The 14690-nt window shown below is 32.5% G+C and overlaps 1 long non-coding RNA gene across 1 annotated transcript; it reads right to left on the bottom strand.

Moving 5' to 3' along the window:
- Positions 1-11881: 11881 nt before the first annotated feature.
- LOC139784288 (uncharacterized) lies at positions 11882-12805 on the bottom strand. The gene is made up of 3 exons (XR_011721530.1): positions 12707-12805; positions 12238-12406; positions 11882-12122 (listed from the first exon to the last, which is right to left on the bottom strand). It is a non-coding gene; the product is annotated as an uncharacterized lncRNA (long non-coding RNA).
- Between the last annotated feature and the right edge of the window lie 1885 nt (positions 12806-14690).

The following is a 14690-nucleotide window of genomic DNA, read 5'->3' as shown; positions in this document are numbered from 1 at the left end:
AAAGTCAATATTGCTGTTATTGTTATTATTGTAATTATTATTGATAAATTTTTTCTATTAAGGAAAATTTTTAACTAAAAAATGTATTTACACGAAGAAATTAAAAATTTTTGGTCCAACTGTCAATGACGTCATTAATTTTTAAACGGAATAATCGTTATTTTTTAAATAATAAAATTTAACATTTTAAAGGCCGTAGCCGGATAAGAAGGGTCAATGTGCCCCCACACGGATCATGCTCATTTTTTTTTGCTTTGATTGCTGTCAGTGTCACTTACAATTTAGTCAAATATTAGCCCTTAATATTGAACCGTTTTGCTGTAAAAAATAAAAATAAAAATTTCGAAAATAATTCATATCTTTTGATCGGCTTAACCGATTTTGATGAAATTTTAATATGTTGTAGATATCATTGAGACACATTTGTGGAAAATTCGGGAAAGGTTTCTGATGACAGAAACATTGATAAAAAAAATAAATAAATGTTCTTGATTTTTTTTAGTCTCGATATCTTTCTTGTACAATTACGAAAAAATTTTTCTAGAATCTTGGAGTAGTTTCCTATCGGACATAATTTTTTGGAAGCGATAAAATGGGTAGGCGGTACTTTTAAAAAATAAAATATTTTTATTTATTTTTTTAAAATATGATATGCTTTTGGTACGATCGCCATATATTTTATGTAGAATTTTGGGATAGTATTCTACAACAAGTAATTTTTTCGAACCAATAAAATAGGTAGGCGGAAGTTAAAAAAAAAAAATATTGTTTTTTATTTTTCTAAATTATGATATGCTCTTCGTACCATTGCCATATTTTTTTTGTTAACTTTTGAGACGGTATTCTATAACAAGTAATTTTTTCGAACCAATAAAATAGGTAGAAGGTACTTTAAAAAGCAAAATATTTTTTTTCAAAATTATTATAGTTTTTTGGTACCATCGCCATATTTTTGTTTAGAATTTGGAATGGAATCCTACAACAAGTAATTTTCCGGAATCAATTAAATAAATAGATGCAGGTACTAAAAAAATAATAAAATAAAGTAAAATGAAATAATTATGAAAGGATAAACTATAATCGTATTAAATCAAATGTTTATTAATGAAGTACACATACACATTCGTTCACATAATCACTCTCATACTATTATTTACACTATTTATAGTTATATTTATATGGATGGACTAATCTTCAGCATTATCTTCATTGATAATAGGCGTGATGCCGTCTGTTTTAAATATATTTAAATATAAAAAAATATTTAAATATATTTAAAACAGACGGCATCACGCTTACTATCAATGAAGATAGTGATGAAGATTAGTCCATCCATATGACTATAAATAGTGTAAATAATAGTATGAGAGTGATTATGTGAACGAATGTGTATGTGTACGTCATTATTTTTAGTGTATGTGTACGTGTATGTGTATGTGTACTTCATTAAAATAAACATTTGATTTAATACGATTATAGTTTATCCTTTCATAATTATTTCAATTTACTTTATTTTATTATTTTTTTAGTACCTGCATCTATTTATTTAATCGATTCCGGAAAATTACTTGTTGTAGGATTCCATTCCAAGATTCTAAACAAAAATATGGCTATGGTACGAAAAAACTATGATAATTTTGAAAAAAAATATTTTGTTTTTTAAAGTACCTTCTACCCATTTTATTAGTTCGAAAAAATTACTTGTTATAAAATACCGTCTCAAAAGTTTACAAAAAAAATATGGCAATGGTACGAAGAGCATATCATAATTTAGAAAATAAAAAACAATATTTTATTTTTTTTAACTTCCGCCTATTTTATTGGTTCGAAAAAATTACTTGTTGTAGAATACTATTCCAAAATTCTACATAAAATATATGACGATCGTACCAAAAGCATATCATATTTAAAAAAAATAAATAAGAATATTTTATTTTTTAAAAGTACCGCCTACCCATTTTATCGCTTCCAAAAAATTATGTCCGATAGGAAACTACTCCAAGATTCTAGAAAAATTTTTTCGTAATTGTACAAGAAAGATATCGGACTAAAAAAATCAAGAACATTTATTTATTTTTTTTTATCAATGTTTCTGTCATCAAAAACCTTTCCCGAATTTTCCACAAATGTGTCTCAATGATATCTACAACATATTAAAATTTTATCAAAATCGGTTAAGCCGATCAAAAGATATGAATTATTTTCGAAATTTTTACTTTTATTTTTTACAGCAAAACGGTTCAATATTAAGGGCTAATATTTGACTAAATTGTAAGTGACACTGATAGCAATCAAAGCAAAAAAAATGAGCATGATCCGTGTGGGGGCACATTGACCCTTCTTATCCGGCTACGGCCTTTAACGTAATTTCTTCGCCTCCATTTTCTCGCCAACATCGCCACTACCACGGTAACAAAGACTTTAGTATTTTCCATGGGCTGCAATTACCTGCAATTTATACTACAAGCAACATGTACACTAAGTGTGCTATCTGTGTATGTGTGTGACGCGCATGCAGATATATAACCGTGTAGAAGAATCGGTTGCAAAATACAAAAGAGAACAAAGAAGTCATACGAGGGAAAAAAACAAAAAAAGCGAGTGGGAAAGTAAAAAATAATGAAACTTGATTTTTCAAGTACAGTGCATGTTTAAGCAAGTTTGAATATCGGTCGCGTGATGATAATTGCGGAATTTAAAAAATTCAATTAATCAATTACATCTAATCAAGATATTATAAATGTATAATTGTGAATATACGCGATATAACGGGTATTGATTAATGATCGAGAAAAATGTAATTAATCTTAATGGAACGATAGAATCGAATTGGTATGCTGCATAAGGAGACTTTTAGTGCCGAGAAGAGCGGGAAAGAGGTAGAAGGATAGTTGAGGAAGGCGAAAAAGAGGAAAACGAGAAGTACGAAACGAAGAGGATGCTATCTCGCGAAACAACTCGAGATGGGCCTTATTACTGGCGGGATCAAACAGCCGTCGGGGTGTTAACTGCCCGCGCAGTCGAGAGGAGAGAAAGAGTTGAAGCGGCGAGAGAAGGAGTTGAAGTTTAAAGCTGTTGGTCGACCGGGTGGGGGAACCGTCTTAGTCTTCCTTTTCTTTTCCTCTTTGTCTTTTTTTCTAGGCGACGTTTCACATCGATTACATCGCAATTATCCCAAAATTTTTCAATTAATTAGAGAAGATGCCATTTTCGGTCGGGCTGGATCTTGGTAATCTAATAATAATATTTCTGTGTAAATTTTGTATCCTTTTTCCAACTCATTGTCAGTAAACGGCCGATTATCTATAGGTCTTTAAACAAAGCTTTTTGTTGAAACAGTAAATCCATATATTTAAATCAATAATCGATTTAACTTTTGATCCTAATAAACATTTTTTTAAATTATTAAGATAAGAAAGAATTTATTGTGCGAAAAATGCCTTAGCCAGAGTTTGAGAACCTTCTCTATTGAGAAGCCAAAGTTTGAGAACCCCTATTCTCTATCCAGGAATTTCTAGTAATTCGACCATTATAAGGCTACAAATTTCCATTATTCCTGGCATTTTTTCCCCCTTTGAGAGAACTAAATATAATCTGGACTGTAGAATACAACGTATTTTTAGGGACTCGTGAGGCTGCAAAAAATCGATATTTAAAACAGGGCCGTGACATAAGTTTCATGCAAAGGGGTTTTTGACACTTCTCTTAATATTATTTATCAATTTTTTTAAATAAAAGAACAACAGAGTAGTTAAGCGGAGTAATCAGAAAGTTTAAAATAATATGAAAGTTTAAAATAATAATACTGAAAGTTTAAAATAATATCTAATTATTTTTCTTACGTACAGTTTTAATAAACAATAATTAAAATTATATCACAAATACATTGATGTAATTAAGAAAATAAATTAAAAACAAATTTAAAAAACGAATAGATCACGAATACAGTCATGTACTTGTTTTTTAAATTTTTCTTTTGAAAACAAAAAGAACACTTGATAATCTTAATCCCGGTAGAGTTTACTGTCAATACCATCGAGTATAAACACTCTACCTTTACAACTTTAAATTTAATTTTGTTATGCAATTAAATTATTGTAATTGTATTATATTTTTATCTTTGATTTTAATTTGTGTTATACTTATTTAAAAACTAAAATGGTAAAGGTGTCCAGACATAGATCTTACAAGGGGAGGGCTAACCTTTCGGGTCACCGATTTTGCCAAACTTTTGCAGAAATGCAGTATAGAAGTAACACAGATGCTATACAGCTATACGGAGACGATGCGACTCTTAAGCGTTTACGAGAAATCGTGGTGTAAATTTTAACAATTTTAAAAAATATGTTGTATATAATGTATAATAATATAGAAAGTACTAAAAAAAAAACAAGAAAAACGATGGGGCGCGATCTTCACATTTGTATTTCGACGCCTAGTCCGCTATACCACGCTTGAACCTTGAAGATGCTTCACTGCAGTAGTATTAAAGGAGCGTGCTAAAAGCTAAACGCTTGAGAGTCGCATCGTCTCCGTATAGCATTTGTTACTTCTATACGAATTCTACATTCCTGCAAAAATTCAACAAAATCGGTGACCTAAGGAGTTAGCCAGCCCTCCCCTTGTTAAGTATTTCGACATTTAAAAGGAAACATAGAAATACCACAGGTATACGTCTATGTTACCCTTACCATATATAGAAAACGGAATTGTAGTCCGCCAGTGTTCTTAACTTGCATACCTGCTTGTGATTCTGTATCATACGAATTGTGGAAACGTTTTATTATTATAATAATAATAAAGTCTGCTCTTTTTAGTTAAATTTTTCTGAACTTTTTAATGTGGAAAGAAAAAAAGAAAAAATGAACAGTGTAAAACAGGTCCGTGACTGCATTTTTCCGCTTCGGAAATATCCCCTCTCTCGTTTCGTAGCATGTAGGCTGCTCACAGAGATTCACTGCGCACTTATAGATCTCCCACTAACAATAAGACTCTCCGAATTCGGAGAAATGGTGTGGATGCTTTGAAACGAGAGAAGATTTATTCTTACAGGAAGTCCAACTTGAAAGTAGAATATAGTTACTAGTTAGATCCTTTTGTCTGCATTGTTCTCTATAATTTTATGATGATGGATTTCGAAACGATTTATCATTCAGCAGCGATAGTCAAATATAATAAACATAATAACATATGATTTTAAATATAAATTTATATCTTATAATTCTTGCAAAGGATAAAATGCGAAGAGTAAAAACCGTTGTGTTTAATGAAAAACTCCACGTAGATTTGCGGCACCGTACGCATAAACACTCGTTAGGAAATGCAGAAAAGAGCCTCCTATATGTCTGTCAATAGCGCGTACGTGTGAATAATCGTCGAACATCCTCTGCTAACAACAGTTTGAAGCCTCCAATCACATGTAATCTCCTACCGTAATTTTATGTCGAAAATATGGAAAATAACGGACATTCAAACATTATTCTTCAAATTTCTATTGTTATCCTTACCGGCATTTGAGTGGAAATACACGGTAGACGTGGGTGCAGGTGAGTAAACATAGAAAATTGTTTACCGGCGATTTTAACTGTGCATCCCAAGGTGCATCCACAAGATAATATAGATACGCTGCGCAATCTTTAAAGATAATTTTACACAGTAAAAAATTTTGTGTCAATGGAAGTCCACTCTCAATTTTGTGTTAAAATAACTCATTCATCGTGTTAGTTTTGACATTTAGAAATGTTATATCGACATTTATAACATTTCTAAATGTCAAAAATAACACGACGTATGAGTTATTTTAACACAAAATTGAGAGTGGACTTCCATTGACACAAAATTTTTTGCTGTGTATGCACGGAATTTTGACGAAAAAAATAGAGAAGGGTTGCCAAAATCATACTATTTAAGGAGGTTCGCCCATTAGTCGAAAGTCAACTTAGAGTCTTAATTTTTTTATATGATTTACACAAACACTTTACACAAATAATCCCAAAAGTTGAGCAATATTGACCGTATAGTTTTTTTGTAATATTATTCAGAAATTGACCACTTTGAGCCTATCGCCTCATGAGGAACGGTCGCTCTGAGGTAAATGATCATTGATTTAGTACACACTTAGCCAACTTAGGACTTTGAAAAACTAGCATTTGACAGATAAAACATCAAGGATTGCATAAAAACTTTAAAAATAGGATTTTACCGTGTGGATTTAAAGCTTTATTGTCACAAAGTTTACTTTTACCTCGTGGATCGAAATACCATTGGCAACGCAACGCTGATGCGAACCCAACTTCACAAACAGTGTTTAACCACTAATCATGTATCCACAACACGCAATCATCAATGTATTAATCATTTTAAGTCTTTAGTATTCTCTGACAATTGTTCATATAGGTTTTTATAAATTATTTGTGATTTTTTCTTTTACTTTATAATGTTAGATAATAAGTACCTGACAACGATTCCCGAGTCGTTGACGCTCTCATTCGGCATATATTTATTAATATTCTATATACTAATAATTTACGAAGAATATAGCACATAACTAGCATCCACAATTCATTATACTAATATTGCATATAATTCGGGATTGCTGTAATGACATTATTATTCAATCGCATTTTTGACTCCAAAGTAGTAGGCGAACCTGTATTGCGCTACTATTTATTACTATTTATTTTTTATTGGCCAATCATTTGAGCGCAGGTAAGAGTCGTCCAGCTCTTGCGTTTCTGGATGGGATCAATCGATTTGTTGGTGTTAAATTATATGATAAAAACTATGCCTTTACTTTTGCTCTATATATGTTCTTTAAGCTGAGATACTTCAGTTCAAAGTACAAAGTCTATGCCGGACCGTATAAATGACATTTTTCTTTTTTTCTCTGTAATTGATTGTATATCATAACGATCGTGTTTCTCTCTCACTTATTATTACATAAATAATTATATTTATTTATGTAGGATGGGGCGTACTTTTAGATGTTCTCTGCAAACGGACACGAGTTTCTCTATCTCCATGTGATGTTATTTAGGGGAGAGTTGGATATTACCGCGCGGTTGACAATTCCGCGCCACTGTTTAACTCAATAACTATTTGTATTACGCGCCTACAATGATCTTAATATCATAGACTAACACGGAATACCCCCCGCGAATGCGCTGTCAGTTCGTTCCGGCCGTCCATGTGAAGACACTGCGCTCTGCAAGATTTTCTGCTTATTCACTGTAATTTTACTGGTAGTTTTGATAAGAGGTGAGTAATATAATATTTACATTACAGAATTAAATTTGACGCATTTGATAGGCTAAAACACTATAAAATTAGGTTGCAAAATGATTTTAGAAACACGCGTTTCTTTTCTATATATTTTAAGGTTGTAAAGTGAAATGATTGAGTTTGATAATTTCGCGCCCAAAGTTGAAATTTTGAGACTGATTGAATTTTGGAGACTGATAAGATTTTAAAGTTGTTTTTGTAATTCATAGACAATAGGTATAACGATAACTGTGTGTTAAAAGTTACCAAGACTGTTTAGTTTACAATGTAAGGTGCTTACAGAAAAGATCGTTGCTTAAGTTTTGATTTGAATTTATAATGATCGTTATTTGTTAACACATTCACTTATTTTTATATGTAGGTACCTACTAGACGATATTAATGCATAAATATAAAAAAAACATTTTGTTATTGTGTTCTACTTCATGTCACTCGCTGAAGCCAGAGTAATTTTTATAGGCACGATATTATCAGACCAGTTCGGTAATACCGCGTTTTCTCATTTTTTGGAAAATTGTTAATATTTTAGTTTGTGTTTAACTTTGAAGATTATTACTATTATATATGGATAGCCAAATAAATTACCTATCTAAAACTGCACATTTTGTTTTTTCGAAACATTTCTAAACTTAGATATACGCTTCAATTCTTAGGGGCTCGGTAATATCCAACTCTCCCCTATAGTGCAATTGTAAAATATTTTCAAATAAGCTTGTATTTACTTGCTATACCATTTATTTGTAACGAAATTGTAACTAATGATTCAGTTCTAGTTCTAGGAAGTGTAAATCTTACACTGGGCACGTTCAGCAGAACAATTCGCTTAGTAGCAATCGAACGTGACTCTTACTTTTAGACTAAATACTAATAAATCAACGTAAAGAGTTGCTAAGACGTATTCTGTTGAATGCGAACAATCGCATAGACGTCGCAACGGGTGGCGCTTCAGCATGGCTCGCCTAATATAAGAGGATATCAAGGCTGCCTTTTGCTGAAAACGCCTATGTATTAGGGCTGCGTTTCCACTGGACGCTTTCGTGCTGAATATTCTATCTTTATTGCACATTATATATGTTAAAGAAAGATAGAATACGCTTTCAGCACGAAAGCGTTCCAAGGGAACGCAGCCCTAATACATTAGACGTCCACCGTCTTCAACAAAAGGCAAGACGGGGAATTTGCCCCCCCCCCCTCCCCTGGAATCAGCAAGAAATTATAAGCATTTGCTCTCTTTTTGAGTAAAGGAAGAGTAAAGTTGTGCCAATCTTGCCGATCTCTACCCTAATCTATAGGAAAATACTTTTTTTTTTCATTTTAATAGAATTTTAGTTTTTCAATGTCTGCCTTGTTCGAATTTAATTCATTTCGACTGCTATTAAAAAAATCAAGTAAGATCTCAGTTTTATTTATTATTTAATCAACGCCTGCGCCTTTGCTTTCTACAAATAAGATTGCAATAAATTGAGCGAATAAAAAAAGTGTTCCAGGGAAGTTGCTGAAACTAAACGTGTCTCCACGACTTACAAAGGAACGTTTGAACTGTCCCTCACCGATTTTGATGGGCTTTGAATATATTGTAGAATAGCGAAAAATAACAGACACGTATTTTTTTTATCGGCTTCGAAACATGTTTAGCGATTGAAACAACCCTTCGAAAGAAATTCTATGTATTTGATTACAAGTGAATATCTCTGAAACCGTGAGGTATATGAAAAAATATTTTAGACAAAAAAATAACGGTATTAAGTGATCTCACAAGGGAACGTTTGGAACAGTTTCTCATCAATTTTCATGGACTTCGGATATGTTTTAGAGCAAAAAATAACAGATACGTATTATTTTAATCGGCTTCGAAGCATGTTTAAGGGTCGCAACAACCTTTCGAAGAAATTCCATATATTTAATTATGAGTGAATATCTCTGAAACCGTGAGGTATATAGAAAAATGTTTTAGACAAAAAGGTTACGGTATTAAGTGATCTCTGTAATCGTGTATTTAGATTTTTTAATGTCATATTTATTAATATACCCCCACTCTTGAATGTTATTTTTGAAAATTAAATGTGACTCATGACTCGCGGCTTATCGTTACCGCACATTGTCAGTAGATGATCGCAAGTTAAAAGACTCGTGCCTTGACTGGATTATACAATGAACCATATCGCGCGTCGTTGGGTCGTCGAATTACGTTTCTTTAGCATTTTTAAAATCTGCCCATTAAAAAAAACATTGCTAAACAAACAGCTATCTTTATTCGCTTTCCTTTTCAAACTGCAGAAAAATCTATACGATTTCTTGCAAGTATTGACGAGTCGGACGGTCTAATGTCGCTGATCCATAGACGCGGCAACGCCGTGCGGCAGAGTGCGTTGACCAATCAGAAGGCTGCCGCAAGTCGCAACGCACTATGCCGCACGGCGTTGCCGCGTCTATGGAGTCTTAGCATAACGGCGCAAATAGATGGCTTGTCGATTCGTTCGGCACTCACATCTTTTTGACTCGCAGCCTCACCGACAATCTTCGAAAACAAAGCTCCATGAGCCGCGAGCAGTACTATAAACCATCCTGGTTCCACGACATGTAAAAGCTCACTAAGCTTGTCACTAAGTCATGACGAATCTTGACGAGTCAAGGCGCGCCACGCGTGAGACCTCAATTTTAAGGGGTTACAGGACCCTGACAAAAGTAAAAATTTGGGGAATTGTAAAAAATTGTAAATTAATAGGAGTATGAATTTTTTTTGTTATGTATGTCTATTAAGTATAGTCAGACAGCAGATTGGCAGTAGAAGTCGCGCAGAGCCTGAACGGTTCCAGCAGGATCTGCTTGATTTCTGCCACCAATCTGTTGTCTGATTATGTTAACGGATTCTATTACACTTCTGTTGGTGTTCTGTCGACATCATGTGATATATCAGAACCGGCATTAAATCTGTAGTCTTTCTGCCGACAAACTTTGTAGCAGATATTGCATCTGCTTTTGACAGACTTGGCTGTCTGGATGGGTAGGGAAATACAAAAGATTTTTCAGCATCTTTCTGGCAAAGCTAATTACTTCTTATGTTCTTAAATATATATGTACACTGTCATATAATAAAAATTTATTTATCTTAAAAGTATTTAAAAAAGGATAAGTAAAATTATTATTAAAACTTGACAACTCTCACGACTCACGCTGTTATTATCAGTAATGATCGCAATAATTTTAAAATCACAATTAAGCTGTAATCAACTTACATACTTTTATATAAGATGTTAATTCATTACCATTCACATTAATAATAAACTGGTATCAATGACATAATTTCTTTAAATGATGAACAAATGTTGAACATGAATGCTCTAACAGTTTTAGCTGCAGATGTTACCTATATTTTATTATGAGCAAATCCCCCTGAGAGAACCATTTTTATATTCTATTTTGTTTTATATAGATTTTATCAATTTGTAGAATTACACCAGAAAACCTGTGTTTTACGCTGCTACTCTTAAAAGTGATATTATAGAACATATGTGTGCAATGTATGGTGGTAATACGTCCTGTCGTCTGCAACGGAGTAAATGTTTATTATTTTCGACAACAATTCGCAAACGAGTGTAATGACAAATCACTTTACGACGTTTCGACCCTCAGATTTGGGTCCTTATCAACTAATCTAATAATTGCTTGTTTATCATGTGAAAGTATCCTTCATGGTTAGGAGACATCATTTTGTAGGTCGATGATGTGTAATAAATAGATATAATTGTTTGTTCCGCCCATATTGATTAACCATATTGTAGAATTACATATAGGTATGTTTCTCTTTCATTCAATTTACTGGCTAAAGATCTTAGAAAATGTTTATTTTTATTAGGTTTGTCAATAACAATTTGCATTTTGAAGAAGACAATTGTTGAAGAGTTCTAGGATGGAGTAACGTAAAAATTGCATTTTATCGTAAAGCAGAATAACAACTACGAGATTGTGTATAGGTACTTTAAGAGATAACACAAAGTCATGTGAATTGAATATTACAGAGCGCGTGTTTTTCCATAAATAATAATTTAAATTGGTCAATAATAATTTACGAACTTTTTTATTATCATTTTCTTCTTCATTATCATTATTGCTAAGAAATGATTGAAGTCTTTGCAAATGAATATTAATAGCAGCTACTAATGAAGATAAATACGCATTATCTATTATTTCTCTCATTTCCATATCTTGACAAAATATTCTCTACTTGTGACCACTTGTTTAATTTTTCACCATTATCCACACAGAATCCAATTCAAATCTTTAGCATCCATAAAACTATCTTTTAAACACTTTAACCGATAAATCATTATTAACTTCAATACATGCTTGAACTTTAGGTAAATCAATGATGAACTCAACCTCATATAATACAATTTTGTGACTATAAATTTTATGCTTTCAGTTTATTTTATTAGTTTTGTTCTTAAATAGTTGTCAAAATATATAAGATTAAAGCTCTCTAAGTATACAAAACAAATCTAATAAAAGGCAAATGATAGCCAGCGCCATATTGGTCAAGCGATGATTACAATGTAACATGTAATGGTCTTAATTATGCATAAGGTAACATATAAATTGATTTTATATAATATGTATATATATTTATTTGCCCAAAGTATAGCATGGTATAATAGTAATTAAGTGTAATAAATAGAACATGAAAACCATTACGATCAATCAACTCGTTGCTTCAAGGTAACGTGGCAGAAATTGATAACAGAGTAATATCTGTAACACTTACTACTCGAAAATTTACTACTCAAATGAACGTGGATTTGTTATGTAGTCATTCTTGATCTGACGGTTCTCCATACGCTTATCTGTAATTGAACAGTTTACATTCAAGCGAATTCGTACTAATATCGGTACATTGATTTTTTAAAGCTGAAGTTACACGACTTTCAAGATAAGCGGTGCATTCTATGAAATATTTACCAGTAGTATTAGTAGGCTCATGTTCTGGAAGTAACGAGTCGATGGTTGTAGGATGCTTGGCGTCAGTTAAGGGCGACTTCGCGGCCACATCATTGTCATGTGCAACGACCTCAGATTTACTCGATTTAGTGCTTGCAGGATCCGATCTTTTCCTTCGGTTGTGTACCATCTGGAGAAATATCATTCTTATGAAATATTCAGTAACTTACATGATCAATTCCTGTACAAAAACACGACAAATATTAGCGTTTGTGTTATATAATTAACTCCAAGAAAAGCTGTTTGTCAATAATACAGTGACGTACATATTTGTCGCATAAGCAAATTGCTAGGTGTTACATACAGGTGTTTTGAATTAAATATTACACTTAAAAATATCAAATTAAATAAAATTTGAACTTTCAATGAAATGATAGTAATATAAATAAAATATTGCGAATGTTAAGTTAATGAAACATTATACTTATACCATTTTCTCAGATCAAGTAATTCCTATTATGTGCATTTCGCAAGAATAGGTCATGGATATGTACGGCCCTCGGTGTATGTCGGCCATTCTCAATCTTTGGTAAGTGCTCATTATCCTTAATGAGCACTTACCAAAGATTGAGAATGGCCGACATACACCGAGGGCCGTACATATCCATGATCCTCCTATTCTTGCGAAATGCACATGGTGTGGCCTCGGTAAATAATGGTAGTACGGTGGACGATGTGGATAGCTTAACACATGCGAACGAGCATCGGCTTGGTTCGATTCATATAGGGATACACCGTCTGAACTTCCGAAAGATATCGCGTCGATTCCTGGTTCGGTAATTGTTCCGCGCGATATTGTTCAGTCGGAGATTGTATCCAGTGCTGCGAAACAGACTAATGTTGCAAATAGCGTGGATTGCTATCGTATTGATGTTCATACCCGGGTTGAACGAGGACGTTGGCAAGTGCGATACTTGCTAACGAGATTGTCACTGCTATAAGAACTGAAAAAGAATGATTAAGGAAATTTTATGCAGATTGTTCTTGAATAGATATTCGATATGGCAGAAATTTGTTCCCTAAATTATTTATTTACTTAATAATTTAAAATTATTGGGAGAGGGATTACATATTTATGGATTTACTATGGAATATTATTTTATTAGTATAAAAATCGAATTAGAGAAAAGTAAAATGTAGAAAAGAAATAAACGTTTTATTACGTATTGATTTTTACAAAATTTCTGTCTAACGGTGATGACATATTACTTTATTATTAAAAAGTTCTAATTCCAGAAGTTAAAAACTCATAAAAATATTAAATAAATGTAAAACATATATCAGAAAGGTTTACTCACTAATCCTCGGTGCGAAAACATCGTGTTGCTCTTGCAGTTTCACTTGATGAGACTAACGCGATTCCTCAGTGTCACTATAAGTAACCCGAAAAATCGCTGACGTTATGTTGAATTTGCGCATTCCATAATTTCTTCAGTTTGCACATTGTGAAATCGTTTCGAGGCAAAAATACGGACGTCATTACATTTTTAAGAAAGTATGTTGTTCATGTACGCATTAACAATCGTTGCTGCAAATTGCTAATTGACTAAAAAACTGGCCTAAACTTTTTAAAATTTTATTCAGTTTATAATTCAAGAATTTTCCAATCTTATAAAATAAATAATTTGCTAAATATGTATTTATATTAATTGGCAGTATGTGAAGTGATAATGTATCATGTTATATATTTTGACAGACAATTAGGTTTCCTCGTTGACTTAATTAATGCTTAATTGTAATGAAATTAATTCACCTGTTACGTGCGTATTCTTGTAGTCGTTATTACAGTAAGCATTATGGAACGACTGGCCAACAATTCGTACTCTCAAAATCTGAATTACTGAATAGTCACTGATATCAGTGTAAAGTATGCCACTTTTCATGAATCGGTGGCATCCTTTACACTGATATCAGTGACTATTCACTGATTCACAGTACTATTCACTGATTCAGATTTAGAGAGTAACTTCCGTTTAATAAACTAGACACCACAGACGCGCGCTTCGCGCGCGCTATTTAGCTTTAACATTATGCTATTACTATTACACTATTAACTCCTTGATACACACAACTGTCAAAATATATGATGACAGCTGCAAATGAAGTAAACGCAGTGAGAGAACCAATCAGCATCGCGGAAAAGCGACAACAATAAACTTCGATAGATTCGAGTATCGAAAAATTTTTTTTCCACCATCACAAAGCTTCCTCTATGAGGAAACCAAATTAATAAATATCTACTAATAATTATACATAAAAAAATGCTTCCTCATAAGAGGAAGCTTTATGACCGAAATAAAATGTTGATTAAGCAACGTGCAAATTTATAATTTGCATACTTGAAAATTGTGAGAAAGTAATGTTCAAATTTATAATTTGTACACTTAAAAATTATAAGGAAGCAATGTGCAAGT

Source organism: Temnothorax nylanderi, unplaced genomic scaffold (genome assembly GCF_030848795.1).
Source record: "Temnothorax nylanderi isolate EJ_2023f unplaced genomic scaffold, tnyl_v1.0 TNYL_tig0606_pilon, whole genome shotgun sequence".
NCBI lineage: Eukaryota > Metazoa > Arthropoda > Insecta > Hymenoptera > Formicidae > Temnothorax > Temnothorax nylanderi.
Note: the sequence above shows the minus strand (reverse complement) of the source record. Positions and strands in the feature narration are given on the sequence as shown.